The sequence below is a fragment of the Octodon degus genome, unplaced genomic scaffold (assembly GCF_000260255.1).
Source record: "Octodon degus isolate 3935 unplaced genomic scaffold, OctDeg1.0 scaffold00100, whole genome shotgun sequence".
Taxonomy (NCBI): Eukaryota; Metazoa; Chordata; class Mammalia; order Rodentia; family Octodontidae; genus Octodon; species Octodon degus.
In genome coordinates this window covers 2,911,474-2,934,283 of record NW_004524676.1, presented here as the reverse complement: position 1 = coordinate 2,934,283, position 22,810 = coordinate 2,911,474, and positions in this window count along the sequence as shown.

Here is a 22,810-nt window from a genome sequence, read left to right as displayed (position 1 = left end):
AGATGTTAAGTTGGTTTCATGTTGTGTTCTTTTAAAAACTATGCCCCTTTTTCTCATGTCTAATTCTAATCCCAAACACAATTTTACACAGTTTTTTTATTATTAAAAGTTTTAGATAATTGTTAAAAATGTAATAATTAAAATATCTTCCAATTCCTCTAAAAATCATTTATATATTCTTTTCATATGATGAACTCAGATGACTATGAACAGAGACATATTTTAAGGTTTTATAAAGAAACATAAATGTCAAATATCAAGCAGAAAAATGTCTCTGCTGAAAAGTAACTGTAAAGAGCATCTGTATTGGATTGTAAAGGATCTACAATCTGAGGCATAGGGTCTCAGGATAAATCCTGAGGCGACTTGACTGACCATATCAGATCCAAAAACTACAATTCTTGTAACATAAGTCTTGCTTTATCTTGGTCTTAACCATCCAGCAGAAAAGTATAAAAACGAGGTACAAGAAATAAAGCCATGGTGTTATGTTGAGCTGTGGGGAACTCAGGTCAACAACTGTGACATTGCCAGTCAAGTGGAAGACCCAATACTATTATGGACTACTGGACTATTTTGGAATATTTTGCGGAGTTCCCACACCTATAATATTTAAATTATGGCACTAAACAGAAAAAAGGGGATACAGCTGAATGACCATTTTGTATCTGTGTGTTCATAATGATTAGGGTAGACATATAGCTACATTCTCTTAACTCAAGGAATATAGGGATTTGTTCTAATAGTGTCTGTAAATAGGATAGCGTGTCTTCCTCTTGTACAACAAATAACCATTAGGAAGGCAGTATGCAATGTGTTGATTATTGGAACTGTCCTACCAATTTGATTTGAAAAGTCTCATTGCTACTTATTTCTCAGTAAAATTATGGAAAAAACCCCGTCTGTATTGGTCAGATTTTTGTTGCTGTAACAGTATACCTGAGAGCGCTGGTGAGATAGCTCAGTGGACTAAACGCCTGCTTTGGCAAACTCAGGGACCAGGGTTTGATTCCTGGCACCACATGCAGTGCTGGCTCCGCCCCCAGGGTACACTGAGCCGGCCAGAGTCTGAACATGGTGGTGCATACCTGTAATCCCAGCACTAGGGAGGCTGAAAACAGGAGGATCACTGTGAGTCCGAGCTGCTCAGTGAGACCCTGTACCAAATATATAAATGGAAAAAAAAAAAAAAGAGAGAGAGAAAGACACTATACCTGATGCAGGATAGCTTTATAATAAAAAGAGTTTTATTTAATTAATACTTGTGGATGTTCAAGGGCACGACACCTGTATGGCTCAGCATGGTAATGTCCCACTGTTTGCTCAGGACCACTTAGCCAAAAACAGAGGAGGCAAGTCTGTATCCATGGGTCTGATCCCTGTCCCTGTTTTTATAAAGCCACCAGATTCAGTCCTAAGGATCTATTCGGAACATTTTATCTAATCCTAATCACATCCCACAGGCTCTACTGCTAAACACCGTACTCAGGTTAAGTTTCCACCCTCTTCATTCCATAAGGAGACTGAACGTGTGTGAGTTCACAGAGAAAAAACACATTTGCACTGCATCAACATCCTCCGTAGAGCTCCTCCTTCCTCCACTGCACTTTATGGAGATCCCGCCCACCTCATCTCACAACAGTGTATTCACCATAGACAGAGGAAGCCCCAAATAAATAAATTTGCCTTTCTGGTTTACTAGCAAATGCACTTGGAGTACATTTCCTCATAGGACGGATGTTGCAAAAGCTATTCATCATGTCAATTCAAAAATTATTTACATGTGTCCTACATACACACACACAGCACGTAGAACACAACACCTGAATGCGCACAGGCACATACAAACTATTACACATAGCGCTGTTTCACCACACACAGCTGCAAGTCCGAACAGTGCCTCTCTGTCAGTTAATGGCCGAGCCAAGAATCCAGGGCCCCAGGCAGCGGGAACTGAACCAGGCTCGCCTTCCGCCCATTACAGTAGGGGTTGGGGTTGGGCCCAGGGTGGGGTGTCCTTTCTCAGCTCACCAACTCTTTGTGGATGCATAATTGCATAATAGAAGGTGTCCCTCTCCAAGAATTACCCACAGACTTTGAATATGATTTTCCCCACTTCTTTTATTTTCAAAAAAAAAAAAATGAAAGAAAGAAAAGCTATTCAGTAGAAATTTTAAATAAAAACTAGAAGCAGCTGCTTTATCCACTAGAAGTTTTAAATTAAAATCACAACTACTTATTCCAGGGCAGGTGAAAAATAGGTAAAATAAAATAATTTTATTCTTTTCCATAGCACCTGTTCATTTGAATTTTTATTTGTCTATACCCTACTCTTGTTCTCAAAATGGTTTTAGGTGAGTAATAGATTCACTCAAAATATAGCAACATTTTCTATGTATTTAAAACTTTTAAAATTTGGTGCAAAGGGGAAAAGGTCAGAGAAGCCAAGTAGCACAAGAAATCGCCTCACTGTAGACCAATGGGTGACATGAACACTCTTGAACTTGCCAGTACTGGGCTGCTATCTGTAAACTTGATTACAGGGAGCAAAAGAAAGACATTTAATCAGTTATCTGCCTCGAAGTGTCCACAGTGCAAAACTAGCCCCTTAAGGGAGACTAATTCATCCTGTGCTGCAATGAAAGAGGAATCCTTTGCTAGACATACTCTCTGCCATGGGATGGACATTCAGCTGGGCGGAGTTCCATCTGATGTATTCTGATCCTTGTGATTCCAAGGGAACTAGATAGGTCTTTTCCAGGATGCCCTCTACAAACGTCCTTTCTCAGCTCTCTTTTTGAGCTATGGAGAGGCAGAGAGGCTACCTTTTCAGTGCAAGTAGCTAGAACCCAGTTGTACTGTGTTGCCTGTATATTTCAGGCTTCAGCTGCTGAGATTGATATCCTCCATGAGAGATAAACAAACAGAAGCCCTGGCTCCCAGATCATCTGGCTTAGTTACTTTCGTCTCATTGCTGAGACAAAGTACCCAACACCCAAAATTAAGGAAGGAGAGGTTCATTTGGCTCACAGTGTGTGGAGGTTTCAGTCCATGCTCCCCTGGCTCCAAGGCAGGGCGGCACAGCACAGGGACAACAGTCCAAGGTGGCAGAAGACAGCAAAACAGCAAGAGCAAAACGGGGGGGAGCAAGCCTCTTTTCCTCCCTTATATTCTAAGCAGGCTACCCGCCCATGGCTGTGTGTAGCACACACACCGTCTCCAAGTTCTCTTCTTGCACAGGATGAGGATGTTTACAAAATGAGCACCCTGTCTCCCTGCTGAGTCTCTTGGTTAAACTTCTACACTTCTCAAGTTGATGCAACGTACCAGCCATTGCACCACCACAGAGCCCGTAGAAGTGCAAGATTACTCTAGAAAGTCCTATTTGAACAATTCCAGCAGAGATAAATCCCCCAACAGGACCACTCACTTAGCTCCACGTTATGTGAGTCAGGCAATATGCATGAGCAAATATTCCCAAAACCGTGCTTTAAAAGCTCAATGTGTAGAGAGTGGAAGATTATCTTTGACATTTTCTCTTGAATTTTAATGAAAACACTCCTGGAATGGCTTACCTGCCTCCAGCATTACTGAATGGAATGCATGAAAAGTATTTGCAAAATGTTTAGGCTCATTTTCAGAAAGGTTATAATGAAAATGTATAATGGTAAACAGACCCCAAAGGTGACTGAGATTCCTTGTCTTATCTGTGCTCTAAACCTTAGGATAGACGTCAGTGTAGACGAGCTGGGACACTGGGTTACAGAGATGCCGATCTTAGCAGAAGTCATGAAACATTGCACGCAACCTACCTATTTACTTGTTAAATGCCCTTCATACCTCTTTACATTTCGGTGTACTTATCTCTTCTTTGAGGAATAGAAAGTAGCCGAAAATATCTATGGTAGTCTATGGTAGTTTGATCGCTGAAAATTGTTCACTTTCCCAGCACTAAGAAATGCAGTCCAATTCTTCACCCCTAATGTCTGCAGGCTTAGTTACTAGCTCCACAGACTCAGTGTAACAGTTCTTTGGCAGCCTTGTACCTTAAAGTCCTGAGTGGTACATACAAGATCCAACCACCCAGCAAGTCCAACTTGCCAAATTCGAAGGTGATCTATAGACAGGCAACATGCACACAGATGGTTACGCTGACTAAGTAAGGAAGCTGCTGGCCCAAGTTGACTGTGTTGCCTGTTTTCAGAGCTCAGCTGCTAACCTCTGGGCAGGGTTATCACTCTCCACAAAAGATGGAGAACACAAGCATAAGCTCTGGCTCAACACCACCAGTGAGCCATGCAGATGCAGCCCAATTGCTGCACAAAGTCCAATCTGAACCACTGTAGCTGAGAGCACTCACTTGACTCTGTGAAACATAGCTGTGATGTTGTCATCCAGGCAATTTGCAAAACCAAATATTCCCCAAAGTGTAACTAAAAAGCAAGTACGTTGGGGACATACATGGAGTTGTGAAAGTGAAACTGTACAGAAGAACGGGTGACCCTGCTGAAAATCACCTAAATTCCTATCCCACAAAAACCAGACTGTGGAGCAAAATGGTTCTTACTTTAAAACATTAAGTTTAAGATAATTCAAAACATCAGAATCACATGCTATACTTTTGTAACATTGCTACTTTATAGACAACCATTCCGTGAAGCAGGTGCATTTGCTCACTCATGCGCTCTGTACTAAGAACATTTCGGGTAGTTTTCTAGAGACAGGGATGCAAAGTGGAGTGTTTGAATTCCAGTCATTTGGATGTCGAACAGTTAAAATATCATTCAGTTTGAGTTTCAAGAAACAACAACAATATAACTCAAATAACTTGATTCTGCTATCTCACCTAAGTAAGAAATCCAGAAGTAAAGACCCTTTTAGCTTGATAAATTAAACTATTCTAATGACTCAATTAGTTTCAGGTTTTAGTTCTGCAAGTACTGAACTTTTGTGTTCAGCTCCACCCCTCCATGGCCCAGAATGTGACTGTGATATTTCTAGACCTCACACCGCATAGCAAAAATGGACACCATTTCTTCCTCGTATTGTAAGGACAGGATGCTCTCCCAGAAGCCTTCCAGGAAGTCCCCTGTGTGACTCATTGATTGGGGCTGTGTCTGCTAGAGCGGGGCAATCTCGCCGTGTACCCTGATGGTGTATCGGATGATGGAGGTAGACCCACTACCTGAATAGGAAGCTGTACTACCATTTAGTATCTAAGGGCCTGGTTATCTTACATAGCTCCTATATTACTTCTTCATTTGATTATTATCCCAATAAATATTAAGGAAATAGGGAAGAGATAGTAAAAAGACATGTTTTCCATCTTCATTCATTACCTAGGGGCTTCATGAACTGGAGAAACTACTCACACTAGAGGAGCCTCAGAGCTATTTTAATTGATTCCCAACTCTCCCTTAAGCAGCCTTCCTCTTTTAGAGGCTTTCTCCCCAACTCATTTGTTTAGTAGCAAACGTGCACTGCTTAGGCAGGCTCAGGGACCTGGAATCGATACCCCAGCCTTGCCGGCCCCACCCATGGGGTGTGCTGAGATGGCGACTGAGACGGGGCAGCACTTGGGAAGCTGAAAACAGGAGGATCGCTGCGAGTCCAATCTGTGTAGTGAGACCCTATACTAAATACATTTTTTTAAAAAAGAAGAAAAAATTTAAAAAAATTTTTTTAAAAAGTAGTAAATGTGCAACAAAGGAATTCTCCAACCCCATGTTCAATTTTTTAGTATGAATGAAAAAATGCAGAACTCAAGGGCAAAGTGTTCAAGTAATTTAGTTGTTTAAACATATCTTTAAAATAAAAACATTTAGAAGTAGATTGTTTTTGTATTTATGTTCATTTCACTGTCACTTTTATTCTAAATAACTAAATGAAGCATATTTCTAAATTTGAAGAAGCTTCCAGAGCACATATCAAACAACAACAACAACAACAACAACAACAACAACAACAACAACAACAATTCTGTCTTACTAGGAATGAGTTGCTAATTTTGGGAGAGCTGAATTTTTTGTTCTTTATATATTCTAGATAGAAGTCCTTTGGCTCAGCGATTGTTGGTTAAAATGTTTTCCCAATTCATGGGTTGCCTTTTCACTGTTAATGATTTCTTTTGACATGCAGAAACTTCTCAATAAGATGAGATCGCAGTTGTTGATTCTTAGAGGTATTTTATTCTTGTTTTGAAATTCTGTACCATATGTATTGTTACTCTATGTCTGTCTTGTCTCTGTTATTTCTTTTTACTCTTTAAAATGTAAAATAAGTAAAAATATAAGTAGTTAATATTCATTCATAATGTGTAGAACAATAATTATATTATATCATATTACTTAATTGTATAGAGTTGAAATGTATATGTGTATAAAAGTACTGTAATGTTGATATTTTGTCCAAATTACCTCTTCCTTCATCTCAAAAAACTAAGAACCAGCAAAAGGAAATTAATTCAGCTAGGTAGCTATTAGTCATATTCAAATGTGACACAAATCCACATTCACTAATGTCTTCAGTTATACAACACTCCATGTGGAAGAGTCGAGATTCCTCTTTCAAAATCACTAAAGAAATGCAGACATTTTTCAATCATCCACAACACTGAAACAGGAACGTTAGCACAAAGTAAACAATCTTTTCAATACAATTGGATCTATGACCACATATGCTGAGAAGTTTCCAAGTCTTTATCCTAGTCCTTCCTTAATTCAAGACAAATCATTCCAATCATTTATAATCTGTTCATTTACAGTGCTCTAGACTTAACCCAAATCAATGCTTGTTTTCAAGTTCCTGGACGCCCAACACAAAAATGCCATGGGCTCCCCTCCCTCACCCCTTCTCAGCATTTCCTGCAGCTAATTATTTTCCAGGCCCTGTGTTCTGTCTCTAACGTCAGCGATTCTTCAACTTGTTTAGACATGAGAAACAGGAGGAGAGCTCTTAAAATGTTTACAACAGATACTCAAACCTGGAAATAAAATGTTGCACAATAATGTGATAGCTATAAAACCAGCTTTTGTTTAAAGTTCTTCACATTCTTCTGATACACAGTTATGTTCAAGAAGCATTGCCTTCCAATACTTCTCCACTTTCGCTTATTCTTGCCCCCCTTGTTGGATTTGCTTACATTAAATCTCTTTCCTATAGGTTTTTCAATTGCTTTCTAAGCACTTTTCTCCTGGTTCATTAATCTCTATTTCAGTATTTCCTCGATCTTGATTATTTCTCTTTTTTCACAGCGCTGTGTTTACAACTATGTTTACTAAATTTTAGTTCTTTGAATGTGCTTTCTTTTTTTTAGTTCTTTTGTGAGTATCTGTTGAATATTAATATTATTATTATAATGTAACATAATAATTATAGTACATAATAACTGGCACATGTAATGAGTTGTTTCATGAATATAACTCATTTTATTTCATACTGTTCTGCTCTTTGCTCTCTTCTGTCTCTTGATCCTCTTCCACTTTGAAAAGAATTTGTCTCCATAGTCTCTAGTGTCTATCTTCTTTTTGTTCTTTACTTGTATTTTGGGTTTCTCATATTTAAAAAAAATGCACTATTTAAGCTCTGAATGATGTGTCTGAATGATTTCACTTGACATTATAGCCTCAAGGTGCATCCATTCTCCAGCCAATGACTCCAGTTTAGCCTTCTTCATTGCAAATTAATGCTCTATTGTATGCAAATACCACCTTTTTATCCATTCACCTACTGATAGGCATGTAGGCCGTTTCCAAGGTTTAGCTAGTGTGAACTGTGTTGCTATGAATGAGGGCGCACACACATCACTCTAATATGATGTCATTAGCTCTTTTGAGATGATGCCTACAAAAAGAATAGCTGGACCAAATGGATTTTCTACTTCTAGGTTTGTGAGGAATCTCTATACTGATATATTATCTTACCTACTCTCCAACAGTGTAGAAGGGTTTCTCTTTTCCCACAGCTTCTTCAGCAATTGCTGTTACTTGATTTCCCATTCAGAGCTATTTATTCACCTACTTATTTATTTTTGGAGTAAGATGAAACCTCAGGATTGTTTTAAGCTGTATTTCTCTAATGGCCAGTAATATTAAACACTTTTTTCGTATGTGTATTACCCATTTTTAGTTCTTCTGAGAAGTATCTGTTCATTTCAATTGCCCAATTTTTGATTGAGTCTTTTATTTGGGAGGAGTGTAATTTTTTAAAGCTTTTTGTATATTTTAGACATTAGTTCTCTGGCTAAGGAATAGGTGGAGAAATTATTTTTCCCTCTGTCTGTTGGTTGCTTCCTTTGCTCTGAAGAAGCACTATTCTACATAACTGCATTTGATGGCTCTTAGTACTAGTTTTTTTTAGGATTAGTTTTATTAGGGTGCTATTAGGATTCTGTTCAGAAAGTCCTTGCCTATACCTGTGTCTTCAAGAATCATACCTATTTTATCTTCCAGCAGATTGTTTCTGCTTTAACATTTAGATTTTTTTTTCTTTGTATTTTTAGTGAAGGGCCTACAGGGTGTTCAGGGTCTCACTACTAAATCAGACTTCTAGTGATCTGCCTGTTTACAGCCTCCCAAGAGCTGGGATTACCGGTGCCCACCACCATGCCCAGTCTCGGCTGCAGTCTCAACACACCCCTTGGGTGGGCTGGCACAGCAGGCCTGGGAATGGAACCCAAGCCCCTATGCCTGCTTGCAGGCACTTTAATCCACTGAGCTATTATTTGGCTGGCCCTAACATTTAGACTTTTAGTTCATTTTGACTTTAGTTCAGTATGTGGTGAGAGACACAGGTCTAGATTCAATCTCCTGCATGTGGCTATCCAGTTATCCCAGCACCATTTTAAGGCTTTCTTTCCTCTAGAAAACATTTCTGGCCTCTTTGTAAAGATCAACTAGCTCAATGTGCCAGGATATTTCTGCAGCCTTGAGTCCATTTCACTGACCCACATGCCTGATTCTGAGCCAGTGCCATGCTCTTTTTATCACTGTAGGCTTTAACCTGCTATTATGATGCCTCCTACTTGCTCTGTTCTCCGAGATTTCTTTTGCCATTCTGTGCCTTGATTGCATTAAGTACCAATCAAGCTTTGGAATTAGTTCTGGAATTATGGCCATTTTGACTCTACTGCTTGTCCAGGAACAGGGGATAGTTGCAATTTTCTGATGGCTTTTCAGATCTCCTTTTTCAAAGTACTACAGTTTTCATTGAAGACGTCTTTCACTTCAGTTAGGTTACTTTCTAAGTGTTTAATTTTCTTATTCACTTGTGAATGGCATTTGCTAATTTTGCTCCTGACAGTTCAGGAACACTGTCAGGTTTTCTATGCTGACATTGCATCCCATGGCAAAGTGAAGAGAGAAGGGGCGGAGACCTGGAGCCTGAGAGAAGTACTGGAACATTACTGGAAAAGGAGGAGAGAAAACCTACATATGGGGTCCTACTGATGAGTCTAGAGAAATTAATAACATTAGGCAATGGTAACAGAAAAGAAATAACAGAGCAAAATAAAGGAAAAAGAAAAGTGAGAATGTGCAAAAATATACAGGAGAAAAGAAAAAAGAAAACAATTCATGCCCTCAGGAAAACAAAAACAGAGTCCCATAAAAGAAAATTCCTCTCAGTCTTGAATGAGTGTCTTCCTTCCAGGCCTGCAGCCTTGGAATCCAGCAAGCCCTGATCAGCATTAGGGTTTGGGGGAAAGTTAGAGGGAGCTCTTTTTAGTAACTGGTGAGTGCTTCACCCCTCAGTTCTATGTTTATTGACTCCAAATTTCAGCTGTGTTTGCAGAATCAGAGTTTAGTTTGGCTCTATACTTAAGTTTTCTTCCCTACCTGAATAGTTAAATAAAGTTGATCCTGCCATTTTTAACAACTGTTCAAATGTTTTTGTGCTACAATATCTAGTAGTGGTATTGAATCTTTTAGAAACTGTAATGGATTTCTAACTAGTGGTCAACTTCTTAAACCCAGATGAATTGAACTAGTGTGGTGCTGGGTATGGGAGGCACATCTGAGGAAGGTTGTGGCCAGTGTAAGAGGCAGGACTGGAGGAGCCAATGAGAGGCTGTTAGGGATGCTGTTTGGAGAAGCTGTTGGAGCTGTGGAAAGCCATTGGCTCTCCTGAGCTGTTCTTCTGGGTGACCTTGTCATGCTGGCTTTCCTCACGAACTTGGCTGTTCTTGTCAGAGGAGGAGCTCAAGATTTCATTGCCACTGAGGGTGACTATGGTTCATTTTGGGGGAGCTCTGGTCCTCATCTTGAGCATCACTTCCTGGCTTCAGACGAGAAGATGGTGCACTGCTCAGCCTCATGCAGAGACTTGTTGTGTTGGTTTTTCTGATGGGAACTCAGCTTTCTTCATCACTGGAGGAGCTCAGGCCCTCATTGTCACTGAGGATAGTTGTGGTGCCTTTTGGGGGAGCTTTGGTCCTTACCTTGAGCACTGCTTCCTGGTTCCAGTTCCTGCTGGCACAGATCCTTCATCCCACTGGCATGGACTTTCTAGCTCCCACCACTGATTTTAGGGCCTTTCCAGCACAGATCTGTGAAGCGGGCCTGCATGAGACATTGTTGTGGGCTCCAGGCCTCCAGCTGGAATTGTGGGAGGCATTGCTATGGGCTCTAGGTTTTCATCTGGACTCATGCAGGATATTAGGATCCAGGCCCTCAGCTGGGCTCTTTGGTCTTTAGTGTGTGCAGAGATCTCCTGCACTCCTTGCATATGATTCTTTGGGTGATTCATTATAAAATAATATTATGAAAGGTGTCCTCTACTGCATTGTTTCCCTTACAAAATCCCAAACCAGGACAGAAACTGTGGACCGTTGTCTCAGTTACTTTTCTCTCACTTCTGGGACAAATACCCAACACACAAAATTAAGGGAGGAAAGGTTTATTCAGCTCACAATTCATGGAAGTCTCAGTCCCTACTCAGCTGGCTTCAAAGCAGAGTGGCACATGGCACAGGACAGCTGTTCATCATGGAGAAAACAGCAAGATAGCAAGAGCAAGTGGGAGGAGCAGCGGCCACACGAGCGGCAGAGAGCAAGCCTGTCTCCCTTAAGTTGCATCCAGGTTGCCTGCCCCCGGCTGGGTGTAGCCCTCACACCCATAATCCCTACATTGGATCAGGAACTAATCACAAACTCTAGAAGCCACCTCATAACTGCATGAGGCTTTGAGGGGACAACTAGACACACACCATAACAAATTTTCCAAAATGACTGAGCCATTTGAATTTCCATTGGCAATGTATGAGAGTTCCAATTTCCTAATATTACTTCCAATATAGTCTATTACCTGCCTTTTTAAAAACATAGCCAATATATTACACAACCAGGCTTTATTTAATTTATTTTTTAATCTGTGTATTTGGTATAGGGTCTCATTATGCAGCTCGGACTTCTAGTGATCCTCCTGTTCTCAGCCTCCCCTGCGCTGGGATTACAGGTGTGCACCACCATGCCCAGACTCATTCTCTGGCTAATTGTGTCCCAGAGTCAGGGCCAGCATGGCATGGGGACTGGGGATCGAACCACTGTCCTCGCACTTGCCAAATCAGGCACTTAGTCTGCTGAGCTGTCTCATCAGCCCCAGGCTTTTTTTTTTTTTTAAAAGTTTTTCCATTAAAAAATTTATTAGTACATATTTTGTAGAGTCATGTCATCTATAAATATAATTTTACTTCTTCCTTTTCTATCCATATAACAACTCTTTAAACACACATGGTGCTCACTGGCCATCTACCTTCTTTGAGAAACATCTATTTGGATAATTCAACATTTTTAAAACTGGCTTATTCATACTTTTACTATTGAGCTGTATGTGTTCTTTATCTGTTCTGTTTTAAAAGCTCTAGGAGGTACCTAGAGGAAGTGCTAGGCATGTGAAATCAGTGAGAAAGTGCTCCCTCCTTGTCTTGGTCCATTTGGACCTCCGTAAAAAATGCCCTACACCACGCGGCTTGGAAACAGCAGAGACGCATTTCTCGCTGTTCTGGAGTCTGGGGAGACCACATCTGGGAACGAGTGGCCTCGGTGCCTGGCAAGGTTAGCCCTTAGCTCATACACAGCCATCTTCTCACGGAACCTACCCAGAGTGGGAGAGGCCAGGGAGCTTCCTGGCACCTCTGGGCGGGGAGGAATCTCATCTCCGGGGCCCCAGCCCCCCAACCTCGCCAGCTCCCTAACACCCACCTTCTGGTGCTACACATCCCCTGGGAGCTCGGGATTAACGTAGGCCTTCAGTTAGGATTAGCACAGGCATTTTAGCCCACGGCGCTCCACGTCTAGTGTTTGGAAAAGTTCGTGGGAAAATGGTATTGCTTCTTTAAATGTTTAATAAAATTCACAGCAAAGCCATCTGTGTCAGGGCTTTTCCTTCTGGAAAATTCTAAATTTACTAGTTTAATCTCATGTTATAAATTTATTCAGAGTTTCTCTTCATTTTTGAGTAAATTTTAATAGTTTGTGTCTTCCTAGAAATCTGTGCGATTCATCTCAGTTATCCAAACTTGTAACACACTGGTTTTCTATGTTTTTCCTTTTAATCCTTCTTTGTTGTTTGTTTAATCCTTGTCATGGCTGTTCTTAGCACTTTGAGTCTCATCTTCTTTTCCCAGTCAGTCTGCACTTTTTGTGGTTGTTGTCAGAACCCAACTGTTGATTGCATTCATTTTATCCCTTATATTTCTACTACCTAATTTCAGTTTTAGTCTTCGTCAATGCCATCATCTTACTGATTTTAGGTTTACTTGGATGTTTCTTCTTAGTGTTTGAAAGTGCAAGCTTCAGATGCTCGCTTCGAGTCCTTTCCTTTCAATTTACGTGCTCACAGCTGTGGATTTCCCACTGAGCTCTGCTGTGGCTGCACGCCCGGCGCCCTGCTGCCGCGTGTTTCCCCTTACACTCATTTCTCTCATCAACTCGCTTTTAAATTCATCGGCTCTTTAGATGGGTCCTGTTTAATCTCCACGCAATTATGAATTTCCTTGTTTTCCTGCTATTATTGGCTCTAATTTTATACCGTTGCAGTTGGAGACATACTTTATGCCATTTTAATCACTCTAAATTGGCGGCTGTGCTAGGACGTACCATATGCGTTGTGGGATTCCCGTGCACCCTTCCGAGAACGCGTCGTCCGCCGCTGCTGGACAAAATGCTCCAGGCGCGGATGGCTTATACTCTCCTTCAAATCTTCTGTTTCCGGGCGCATCTTCTAACTGTGCTGTTCACTGTGGAAAGCAGCACACTGCCGACTCACGTTGTTTCGTTCAACATGCTGTTTCTCTCTTTAATTCCATCAGATTTTGTTCCATGGATTTTGAAGCGTTGTGTTTATGTGCACATTTGCTACTAGCGTGTAAATGGCTTGATACGTCTATTTCTATAAAGTACCCTTTTTCATCTCTGTAACCGTTTATGTGTCCTCGACCGGCCAAAGTGCAGTGTTTCTTTTCTTATGGCTTCTACTTGTGTGTACATCTTTTCTGTATCTTTCACTTTCAACTTATTTGTGTCTTGGAAACTAAATTCTGTCTTTTATAGACACTATCAAGTTACATCTTTTGTGATTTAATATAAAGATTATCGTATCTCTGGGAACTGCCATTAAAACCCTAAAATTGCTTCAACTGGCTTTTTATATTTATATTATTGTAAACATTATTCCTTTCAAAGACGCGCCCAAGACACAATAAAACAGAAGGGACAGAAGTAGAAGTTACGCCATATATTGAATAAATTTAATCTGCCAGGCAGGCTTCCTGAGACATTTTAATAGCATATAAAAAGTGTATCCTTTTAGAAAAAAAGAGAATACATGTATTTGGGTTTTGGGTGTAGCTGTTACCTTATATCACATATATAGTCCATATTCTTAAAATATATTTTTTCAAGCTATGAATCTTTCCATACTACAGGAAAAATAATAATCTCTATATACACATACCACAAGCAATATTATATATCACAGTTCTTTTAGAAGATGCTAAAAGCAAAGTTATGGTGAGAAATCAGTTGTTTATAAAAAGATTTTAAAAGAAAGCCAATATAAACATTCACGTTGGACAAAAGCCACTTGGAATAAGAGCTAATGCTGGGGTCTGCTGTGCTATGGGACGGAACATCATATTTTATACTGACTCCCTCATCTTTTCCTTAAAGCGAGAGCAGTATTCCTTTGGGTCATTCTTTTGATTGAAGTCTTTCTCTTTTGTACGACAAAAAATCACGAGGCACTAGTGGATGCTGTCTGATGATAGATTCTTTAAAGTTGATCTCATCTCTGCTAACTGTAGAAGAAATGGGAGGCCAAACATGTAATACAGAGTGGAAAGCATCTTTAAGGAAAGACGGGGGAAACGCACACAGGCTGAGGGGCCGGAGTGGCAGCACTAAAGCCACCTTGTCCCCAAGGAGGCAATCACCGGGGGAGAGGACGGGGTGGCGTGGCACAGTATGATTGCTACTGCTTCTAGAAGGTCCTCTCCTCTTGCTGGAGAGAAGATGGCAAGATATCACAGGCTTTTAAAAAGTGATCAATTTTAATGTGTTATTCTTATAGGGTACCATTAATGTATTATAAATATTTTACAAATAAACTTCTCTTGAATTTCAAAGACAGTGAAGGAGCAAAGGAAGTGACAGAGAACTGGCCACAGGTTTGTCCCACGAGCTTGTGCACTTTCAGGGGAGGAAGGTGGGCTGAGAAAGAATGCCGGACACTTCCAGAGGGTGGGCATGGTCCAGCCGTGCACCACCTTGGCCTGGACATCAGAGATTCACACCCACACATTGATGTGGGGGAATAAGGTGATGCTCTTCAGTATCTAGAGAGATGTGCACGCTCCTCCCATTTAGGAGCGTGGGCCCAGCTGAGGGCCTGAAAACCAGGCCTGTGCTTCTCTAAAGGGAAATCCTAATCATGACCAGGTGAAAAAAGACAAAGAGAGAAAAAGGACTGCTGGGAAGACAGGAAATCTTGGGCATAGGCAAATGGAAGTAAATCATCCTGTAGCTAACACATTGAGAAAGCCATTAAACAGAAAGTTCCTAAATGTCACATTAAAATACACTTTAGATTTTTATTTACAAATCGTTAATGAGACACATCAGTGAGAAAGTTGTTCAAAATTGGATCTCTACTAACCCACAGGTAAAGAAGTTACAACAGTTTTTATCTTTTTCAGCTAGAAATGAAAAGTGGTCCAAGGCATTGCTGTCCAGATTTTTTTTCTCCAAATATAAATCTCCCTTCACTAACATTATTTTCTGGTCTTTAATGACATGCTCTCCATTTATTCTTTGATGTATCGTTGCTTAGTCCACATTAAGCTACATTGTGTATGTTGCTAAAGTCACTAATGGCTCAGCCCAGTAGTAACCGTCCACTCTCCAGTCCTCTGGTCCCAGGCAGGAAGTTCTGACAAACTGAACACTACTATTCAATCCGCCTGGGAGGGAAGAATGCCAGCGACATGTCTAACCGCAAAGACAGCAGAACCCTTCCAAAAACTACAGGAGGAAAAGCAGAGTTCTCTCTCTCTCTCTCTCTCTCAACTCAGTTTAAAGCTGCTTTAATCAAGAGGCATTTTCACAGGATTTTGGAGCAATTTAATGAAACTTTTCCTAGCAATCTCAAAGCAAAAGGTCATTCTCTATATAGAACACAGTGCTGCTAAACATTTTGTCAAATATTTCCTGAAACTATCTCATAACTAAAACTCAAATACTAACAAATAAGAGAAGAGGCTTCCTATAATCCTGGCAGTCTAACTAGAGGTAGCTTCCTGTTGATTTGGGTACCTACCACAGGGTATTCTTCATGTTATGGGATATTAGAAACTTAAACCCCAATGCTGAAATTTGTCCAACATGGTGGCTGAAGCCAGTAATCCCAGTAGTTAGAGAATCTAAGGCAAAAAGATGGAAAGTTCGAGTCCTTCCTGGGCAACTTAGTGGGTCCTGCTGCAAAATAAAAATATAGAAAGGGCTCGGGGTATAGCTTCGTGGGAAGGAGGTTCACTTCAGTAGCACAAAAAAAGAGATAGAAATTCAATTGAAGTTCAGAACCTTCCTCTGTGCCTTAACAGTGGAGCTCGAGTGAGTTAGTTCACGTCTCTAACATTATTTTCCCATCTGTAAAGTGAACATGAAGAGGTGTGTGGAGAGTACGCACACCAAGCTGTAGCATCGGGTTGAGCAAACACTTCACTCTATCAAGTAGTCTGTTAATTTTTATTTATCAGTGGGTGTTAGCTAAGTATTTTTACTACATAAGGCATAAAACAACGGATGAAGTTATGTTTACATGATTTTCATGCTCAAAAATTTCCCCTCAAGGGTCGGCCAAATAGCTCAGCTCACTGAAGCACCTGCAAGAAGACGCAGGGGCTGGGGGTTTGATCCCCGGGCCTGCCACCCGCTCCCCGGGTGCTCTGAGATGGCAATTGACACTGGCGTGGTGGCGCTCGCCTGTAATCCCAGCTCTTGGGAGGCTGCAAACAGGCGGATCACTACAAGTCTGATCTAGTAGTGAGACCCTGAACACCCTGTAGACCCTTCCCTAAAATACAGAAAAAAAAAGTTTCACCCCATTTTACATGGGTAAGGCCTGTGATACCATCTTAAAAAAAACGGTGTGTGTGTGTGTGTGTGTGTGTGTGTGTGTGTGTGTGTGTACCTTTGTCTTTAACAACCACAAAATCAAAGGAGGTGGAGGCGGAGAAGTATACCTGGCAACACTAATTCTCACTACTCAGGGTTGCACTCTGTGCTGGGCTTGGGTGCTAGAAAGGTGGTTCAGATGTCTGATCTCTGTGGTCTGGTGACAGATACTTGGGTAAGGGAATGTAGGGGATTTGGTGGCACCTGTGGCCTTCCACAATCACACTCCTCCCTCTCCATTTTACTAATCTCAGCAAGCTTGTCCCAACACGCTGTTTTACTCACGGGTTCTTTGTTCAGGCTCTCTTTGGGTCTGCTTACCTCCCGATTACTTTTGAAGATTTAACACAAGCACTACAAGCTCAAATCATGACTCCCTGCCCCTCTTCTTCTATTTCTTGCCCTGCCAATGTGGGTTAAGTTCCTGAGGTCTGCCTAATATTCTACATAATCTGATAACCATAGTTTCACCATCTGTAAATTCTTTAGACTATAATTTATTCACAGCTGAACTTCTTCATTGCTCAGAACCTGGAGAGTTCTATCAACTCCAAAAAGATTCACGGGATAAATTAATAAATTAATGACCTCCTCTGAGGAATCAGCACCATGGTAGTTTTAAGGACAAATACAGGACACACAATTTTGGGTTAAAATCTTCTGCCAAATCACCCCGCTTTGCCATTCCTGGAGAACCCTGGACTCTGGTACCGTATCATCTTATTTTTCAAATGAAAAAAAAATTAGTATAAAATATACCATTCTATCATAAGTCAAGAACATGTCTTAAAATAAATTTTACATCTCTAATAACCACACATTTGAGTTTCTATGCCTTTCCTGGGTGCCTTATTTTAGAATAACAATTCCACCCCCCATTTGTGCATTCGGCACAGGGTCTCACTATGTACACAGCTCGGACTCATAGTGATCCTCCTGTTTTCAGCCTCCCCAGGGCCGGGATCACAGGTGTGCAGCACCATGTCTAGACTTGGTCGCTGGCTCAGCACGCCCCAGGGGCAGGGTCGGTGTCCCATGTGGGACTGGGGATTGAACCCTGGTTCCTGAACTTGTCAAAACAGGTACTTTAGGGCCGGGGAGATGGCTTTGTAGAATAAATGCTTTTCTGCAAGCGCAAGGGCCTGAGTTCAATCCCCAGTTCCGCAAAAAATAAATAAATTATTTAATTAATTAAAAATAAAAACCAGGTGCTTTGTGTGCTGAGCTATCTCACCAGCCTTCATAATAGCAATCCTAATAGAAGTCATTCACTGTCTGTATTCAGCAGCAAGAACCTGTGATGTGATGCCTTAAAAATAAATGAATCTAAGCACACCAGGTTTCAATTGAAACTGGACGAGTTTAACAGAAAAATCAAACTCCCTCAAACTCCTTTTCCTGTGTTCTCCCTCATGTCTGGAACTATGTACGCCCAGATATTTGACAAGACTGTTTACAAATTCATAGGATTTTATTGATTACATGATGCAAGAAATTTGGAGTTGGTTGTGTATTGTCATTTGCATTAGCGAAGTCTAGAGGTTTTGTTTGATCTCCATTCAAGCTTTTCAGAAGCTTGGAAACTACAGACTGAAGCAATTCAAATTTATGCAGAGCTTGACAGTGAGTTAATTAGCAGAACTATGCAAAATTAAAATTTGAGAAAACAATTCTGGCATTTTGAATAGTTGTATGTTATGAAAGTTCTTATCCACAAGCATATGCAAGCTATCTGTCAACCGGCTGGCTCATTTTGTAGACGTGTCCACTTAAGAGAAAATATTGTGTTTCAAAGCATCGTAGGAAGAACAGAGAAAAGTCTGAAGTACTTTGCCCTTTACCCTTGGAAATATATGCAGAACCCCAAACTAGAGTTGAACTCATAATAAATGAACTCCCAGGCACCATACTTATTAAAATAGATACAGACACTAATCCAAACAGGCAGGGTGGTCTCTCTTGCACATACTCACATTCCACACACTGTCACACACATACCTCAAGCCAGAGCTAACCCAGGCAGCAAGGAGGTAAGCATTTCTGCACAGTGATTCCAAACACATTCAGGTGGCTTAGTCACTGAAACACGTGTCCTTGGACCAGCTGAAGTTTCAGAGTCTGAGATTCAATTTATGTCAGTATTTTAATGCTATTGAAGTAGAATTTTTCCAGTATATGAGCATTGTATGCCCATTAATTGTGATTGATCAATTTTACTGGAGTAAGAAATGCCTAAGAGGCCAGGGATATAACTCAGTGGTGCAGCACATGCCTGGCAAGTGCAAGGTCCTGAGTTCGATTTGTGGTATGAAGAAAAAGAAAGAAAGAGTAGAAAAGAAAGAAATGCCTCACTGATTAAAGTACAGTAGGAGAGTTCTAGGTGTCTCTGTGGATGATGGAGTGACACCCCACCCCAGGGTGGGTGGCACCAACCCATAGCCTGGGTGGAGCAAAGATGGGAAAGAAGAAAGAAGAGTGCCCGCTTTGATTGTGTTTGATTTTCCCTTCCAGATTTTTTAGTACATGCTTGTGATATGTAACAAATACACTCAGCATGGAGACTTGGTCCACACATGTCTTGGTCCTTGTGCCTTCCCTTCCTTCCTCCTCCCTCTCACCTCGCCCCTTTCTCAGATCCCTTCCCACCTGGCTCTAGTCTTCTTGAATCAATGCATCCTCTGCTGCCATTGTCTTGGCTGCCAACCTGGACACAGCTTTCCAGGTTTCCAGTTGCCTCAGCCTTCCATGGCAGACAGCAGTGACTGTCCAGAGAGCTTCCAGCCCTGTGACCTTGGACAGTGCTACAGCCCTACCATTTGTGGCCTCCAGCTTCCAGCTCAGAAAAACACCGATGGCCAGTGTGATGGCTCCCACCTCTGATCTTATTCTACCTAATCACCTGAGGTTTCCCGTTAATCCTGCTCCTCTAAAGAGTCCTGACTAATACAGGTGGACAGTGGATGACAGGAGGGAATGGGAGCATTGAAACACAGGCTTGTGCCTTTGATGCTTGCCTGGTCTAAGGCTTGGGCCTTACCTACAATTTATAAGGAAATAAAAAGTTATCAAAAGCCAGGGCGGGGGTGGAGGGGCAATGTTTTTCTTGCTTTTTACTCAGTGTCCTCAATGAGTCACATTTTTTTCCATTTGAAAGGTTACTTATTTGTTTTCAAATTCTCAATATGGTGTAAAGAATGATCCAGGAATCATTTGGCTGCAAGACACACACGCCCACATGAGCTATGACAATTAGTCAGCTTACTGAGAAGCTATCAGGGAATCTCAGAGAAAGAAAGTGCTGGTACTCCTGGGTCTCACTGAATCCAGAAGTTATAACCAGCCAGTCTGCCTGTCTGTCTCTCTAGCTGGCTCCCGCTTCCACCTCTTGCTACGTGGCCCTCTGGCTGTTGAGCTGTTTCCTGGCCAGGCTCCTTGGCTCTGGCTTTGGTGGCCTCGGCACCAATGCAGAGTTCAGCTCTGGGTGACTGCAGCTCAGAGTCCACAACAAAGGGCCTCAGCAGCCCAACTCCCAATTCCCGGAGAGAGGAAGAATTCAGCTTGGAAAACATTTCCACCTCTGATCTGTAACTGGCGGGCAAAGGACTGTTTGGGGGGCAGGCAGTCTGCATACCAGTGTTAAACTTTTCAGCAGATCTTCAGGGAGCACTAACATTTCCTAGAACAATGAGTGAGAAGGAGATGTTGACAAAGCCTTTACAGTAAGTTAATATTTCAGAGATAAATGGATCTTTTCAAAGGGGAGAAAGATTTGTAAGACAGTGTGGACGGTGCTATCCAGTTGTCCTCATTCTTTAGCCTAAAGACTTGGATTCTAAGCCTTCCAAGTGATGTGTCTATGGCACTGCTGGAAACTGCACAGTGAACGGTTCCCAAGTCCTACAACGGTAGACCAATCAGAAAGTTTATAGGCAATTTGTATAAAAATTCTAATTATTTGACTTAGGTTAGGTTATTGGTGAAGAGACATTCTGCCAGGAAGTGAAGAAACAAACAGTGGGGGTAAGAATCCATTCAAAAGATCAAGAGATGGAGAGAGGGGAAGGAAGGGGAGGGGAAAGGGACAGCAAAGGAATTCCGATGCACTAGGCACACGCACCGGCTCCCCGCCAGGAATGCAGTCATGATGCGCTACAGACATGTACTAATAAAAATAAAAATTAAAACAACTCAGGACCACTTGAGTCATTTTTTGAAAGTAGAACATTCTGGAACGCCCAAGGCAGAAAGACAACAGTAAACAAGAGAGATGTGCAGACACCTCTCAACTCACGAGATCTTCTTTTATATCTGTTGGAATTGTCTTTAGAGGTTTTCCCACACCAAGAAAAGAAAAAGTCTTCTCATGGTTTCTTCCGTTGTCTTCTGCCTAACACAATCTCCAGCTTCCTGGTTACAAAACTCAAGTTACAATAATGTAGCCTTTGGTCAGATTTCATGGTTTTTTTTTTATTAATTTTATTGAGAAACAAATAGCAATGAGACAGTTTCAAAACCAATTAGTAGAACAGTTTCAATAATTAACATATTGCCTATTGTTGTCTTCATTGTGGTTATTCATCGTATAAGATGCAGACATGATATCCTGTCCAAACACTATTAGTACAAATCTTTCTTCTCACTGAATTAAGAGAAAGTAGCTGTGTATCTATCCTAACTATTTTGTATATATGGACGCAAAATGGTCTTTCATTTGTATCCCCTTTTTTGTTTAGTTGTGTCAGAGATGGGTATTCCACTGCCATTTAAATATTGTAGGTGAGTGAATTCAGCAAAATAATCCAAGATAGTCCAGTAGTCCATATATATTAGCAGTGGATTATCCATAGGACTGGCAATAGCACTGAGGGATTAATATGACAGAATACATGCAAAGCCTTTATAATAAAGCAATAAACATTACTGAGAGAAATTAAAGACCTAAATAATGAGAGAGACATACCTCATTCATAGATTGGGAGACATAATATCATTACATTATTTCTCCTGAAATTGATCTAAAGATTCAAAGAAATCCTGAAAAAAATCCAACTAATTTTTTTTTCCTCGTAGTTGCAAAGCTGACTAATAACAGATGTGTCAGTGTAAAAACATGAGAACGGGGGCTGGCGAGATAGCTCAGTAGAATGCACGATGCTCTTAGCATCAAGACAGACGCAGCAGATCACAGGAACAGAACTGAATACAGACACAGATTCACATATATCGATGGTCAATGGATTTTAAGCAACAAAATAACTTAATTTAGTGGGAGAAGGGAGTTTTTTCAACAAATGGTTCTGTAATAACTTGAAATCAATATGTAAAAACAAAAGCAAAAATCTTCAAGACATTTCACGTACAAAGATTAATTCGAAGTGGACCACAGATCTAAACATAAAACTTTTAAAGGAAAATGTAAGAGAAAATCCTTGCAATTGAATAGTGCTAGGCAAATCTCTTAGAGAAGATAGCAGATGTGTAGCCCAAAAAAGTTGGACTTAAAAACTAAGAATATCTGCTTTTCAAAAAACAATGGTTATGGGGCTGGTGAGATGGCTCAGTGGTCTAAAGCACCTACTTAGAACAAGCTTAGCAAAGCACAGGGACAGGGACAGCTGTTCAATCCCCCAGCACCACATGCCAGCCAGCGCCGCCCCCTGGTGGGCTGAGCTGGCCACACACACACACACACACACAAATAAATAAAATTTTTAAAAAATAATAAATAAAACATATTTAAAAAAACAATGAAATATTGGTTACAATGAAAAGGTAAGTCACAAATTGTGATGGAGCGTTTTCAATCCTATAGCTACAAAGAATTTACATCTGAAATATTGAATGTTAATGAGTCTTGCCCATCTTGTGAGGCTTAGTAATTTCTTATCTTGCATGACAAGTTATGCACTAAGAACAAAATCATCCAACTTTCCACTAAACTTCAACATCTGTCTTGAAGTTGTGAACCACAAGTAATAGAAACTTTAAGAAGTTTCCATTTTACCAACTTACTGATGAACAAATGCTGCCCACCTCTGTGCTCACGCTAGGTTATTTCTAATCTTGCGGACTCTGCTATGCACCTAGCAAGAGTCAGTATTTGTCATTCCCTAACACCTCCATGCCAATTGAACTTGTTTTTTT